Source organism: Bidens hawaiensis, unplaced genomic scaffold (genome assembly GCF_021521415.1).
Source record: "Bidens hawaiensis isolate Kalapana, Puna unplaced genomic scaffold, B.hawaiensis_p1.1 tig00038623_1, whole genome shotgun sequence".
Taxonomy (NCBI): domain Eukaryota; kingdom Viridiplantae; phylum Streptophyta; class Magnoliopsida; order Asterales; family Asteraceae; genus Bidens; species Bidens hawaiensis.
The window spans coordinates 150728-154712 of record NW_027496791.1 but is presented as its reverse complement, the minus strand read 5'-3'; positions in this window follow the sequence as shown (position 1 = coordinate 154712).

The window sequence follows — 3985 nt, the reverse complement described above, 5'->3', positions numbered from 1 at the left end:
TCCTAACCATTTTCAGTAATATTAGCTTTGTTGGATTTGTTCTTACCTTACCAACTCAGATCTATCAACAAAATCTCGGGTCTCGGCTTCGAATCTTGATCGGTTAGAATGTGTGTGTTTTGAGTGTGTGAAGAAATAGATGTAAATGAAGATATTTTTGGGATTTTGGGGGTATTTATATCCCTGAAATCCCATTCTTATTTAACCCATCTCAATTAATCCACGTCCAAGACCCGCTCCCTACCCGATACTAATTAATTACGCGAAATCACTAAACATAACTTCCTTTATTCATCATTAAAATTTTTAGGATGTTACAAGTCTTCCCCCCTTAAAAAGGTTTCGTCCCCGAAACCTAACTATTACATAAACAAACTAGGGTAAAACTTGCGCATCTCATCCTCCGCTTCCCAAGTAGCATCCGATCCTTTGCGGTGTTTCCATAACACTTTTACCAAAGGTATAATCTTGTGACGAAGCTGCTTTTCCTTGCGATCAACGATCTCTATCGGTTGCTCGATGTAGTTCAATTGTTCATCAACCTCAATATCCATCAATGGCACGTGAGACGTGTCATCAGCTAGACACTTCCTCAGATGAGAAACATGGAAGGTTGAATGAATTCCTTCTAACTCATCGGGTAAATCCAGTTTATAAGCTACTTCACCCACACGTTTTACAATCTTGAACGGTCCAATGTACCTCGGACTCAACTTTCCTCTTTTCCTAAAACGGATAATCCCCTTCCAAGGCGAGACTTTGAGCATCACATAGTCACCCACGTTAAACTCAATTGGTCGTCGCCGCTTATCTGCATAAGACTTTTGTCTGTCTTGAGCGGCTTTCATTCTTGCTTTGATCTGATTGAACTTTGAAGACGTTTCTTGAACCACTTCTATGCTTCCCATTTCCTTCTGACCAATCTCACCCCAACACACCGGGGTTCTACATCGTCTACCGTACAGCATCTCAAACGGTGGCATACCAATACTTGAATGGTAACTGTTGTTATAGGAGAACTCTGCCAGATGCAGATGATCATCCCAACTTCCACCAAAATCTAAAACACAAGCACGTAGCATATCCTCAAGGGTTTGGATCGTCCGTTCGGACTGTCCATCGGTTTGAGGATGATACGCCGTACCGATGTTCAACCTCGTCCCCATAGCTTCATGAAATTTCTTCCAGAACCTCGAAGTAAACCGTGTATCCCTATCAGACACGATCGATAACGGTACTCCATGCTTTGTTACCACTTCCTTGATGAACAAGCTTGCTAACATTTCTGACGAGATGGCCTCTCGTATGGGCAGAAAGTGAGCACTCTTGGTCAAACGGTCCACAATCACCCAGATGGTATCATGTTGCTTAGCTGTACGAGGTAGCTTAGTTATGAAATCCATGGTGATGTGTTCCCGTTTCCACTCAGGTATCTCTAGCGGTTGCATCTTCCCATAAGGCTTTTGGTGCTCGGCTTTGACTTGTAAGCAAGTTAAGCACTTACTAACATAATCCACTACATCGTTCTTCATTCCTGGCCACCAGTAATCTCTTTTCAAGTCTTGGTACATCTTTGTAGCTCCTAGATGGATTGAGTACCTTGACTTATGAGCTTCATCTAAGACTCGACTTCTAAGATCACCATGGCGTGGGATCCACATACGGTCGAACCTAGTCTTAACTCCATAATTGTTTTCCATCAACTCATCTTGCTGGCCATAAATCCTTTCGTTCTTTACTAACCCTTCATCTACTAACACTTCTGACTGCACCTTGATGATTTCTTCAAAAAGACTCGGGTTCATGATCAACTTGTATGACTTCACTGTTGCAAGGACTTCCTCATTCTTACGACTTAACGCATCAGCGACCACGTTAGCTTTACCGGGGTAATACTTAATCTCACAGTCGTAATCCTTTATCAATTCTAACCATCTTCTCTGCCTCATGTTCATTTCTTTCTGCTCGAAGAAGTAATTTAAACTCTTATGATCTGTATAGATAGTGCACTTAGTACCGTACATGTAATGCCTCCATATCTTAAGAGCATGCACTACAGCTGCTAACTCCAAATCATGCGTCGGATAAGTACTCTCATGGACTTTCAACTGTCTAGACGCGTAAGCTATCACCTTCCCTCGTTGCATCAACACGCAACCTAACCCTTGATGCGAGGCATCAGCACAAACAACGAAATCCTCGTCGCCATCGGGTAAAGTAAGGATTGGAGCTTGCGTGAGTCTCTTCTTCAATTCTTCAAAGGCTTCCTCCTGAAACTTCCCCCAACTGAATACTATCGACTTTCGGGTCATACCGGTCAGCGGTGCGGCTATCTTGGAGAAACCTTCGATGAATCTCCTATAGTAGCCAGCTAACCCTAGGAAGCTTCGTATATCAGTCGGATTCTGCGGAGTCTTCCAATTCGTTATTGCTTCAATCTTTGCCGGGTCCACGGTTATCCCCTCCGGATTAATCACGTGACCTAAAAATTGCACTTCCCTTAACCAGAACGCGCACTTCGAAAACTTGGCATACAGCTTCTCTTTCTTCAGAGTCTCCAATACCTCTCTCAGATGCTCAGTATGTTCAGATTCGTTCTTTGAATAAATCAATATATCGTCAATGAAGACGATAACCGACTTATCCAACATCGGCCGACACACCCTATTCATCATGTCCATAAATGCTGCAGGAGCATTTGTCAGACCGAATGACATTACGAGGAACTCGTAGTGTCCATACCGCGTTCGAAACGCTGTCTTAGGGATGTCTGCCTCCTTCACCTTCAGCTGATGGTAGCCTGATCTGAGATCTATTCGTGAGAACCAACTTGAACCCTGCAGTTGGTTAAACAGATCATCAATCCTTGGCAAAGGATATCTATTCTTTACCGTAAGCTTATTCAACTCACGATAGTCTATGCACATTCTCATACTTCCATCCTTCTTTTTCACAAACAAAACCGGTGCGCCCCACGGAGAAACACTCGGTCTGATAAAACCCTTGTCTAGGAGTTCTTGCAGTTGGGACATCAATTCTCTCATCTCAGACGGTGCTAAACGGTAAGGCGCTTTCGCGACAGGTTGGGCTCCTGGTATTAAATCTATCTGAAATTCTATTTCTCGCTCCGGTGGCAACCCCGGAAGATCCTCAGGGAATACTTCTGGGTAGTCGCGCACAATAGGAACATCTTTCATTTCTTTCGTCTCGGCCGTAGCGTTGACAACATACGCCAGGTAGGCACCACACCCTCGCCTTAGTAAACCCTCAGCTTTTATCATCGAAATGACATTAAGCCCGGAACTTTCCTTATCACCATAGACCGTTACCGCGCTACCATCCAATGACTTTAACCTTATAATCCTACTCTTACATACTATCTGAGCCTCAAACTCAGACAACCAATCCATACCCAAAACCACATCGAACCCTCCCAAGGTCATAACGTACAAAGTAATCGGGAACTCATGTCCTTCCAATTCTATCTTACAGTTCTTAACCATCTTTGTTATTTTAACCGAAGTGTCACTAGCGGTTTCTACTATAAGGGTCTCAGACACTCAGCAACATTTCATTTTAGCTAGTTTACAAAATGGTGTGGCTACGAAACTTTTGTTTGCACCCGAATCAAATAATACAGTAGCGAAACACCGTTCACGAGAAACGTACCTGTGACAACATCCGGAATCTGCTTGGCTTGTTCTTGAGTCAGCATGTAGGCTCTAGTTCTTGGCCTGGCTTGATCAGCATCTTTCCTTCCACTACCTCCAGCTTCACTCTCGGTACACTCCCTAGCAAAGTGACCTGTCTTACCACACTTGTAGCATGCAGGCTTAGAACTGCACTCATGAGCATAATGACCTGCCTTCCCACACTTGTAGCAAACATTCGACCCAAATTTACATTCCCCGGCATGTATCTTTCCACACTTATAACATGTATCCGAACCCTTTCCCCACCTACACGCACCACTGTGCGCCTTGCC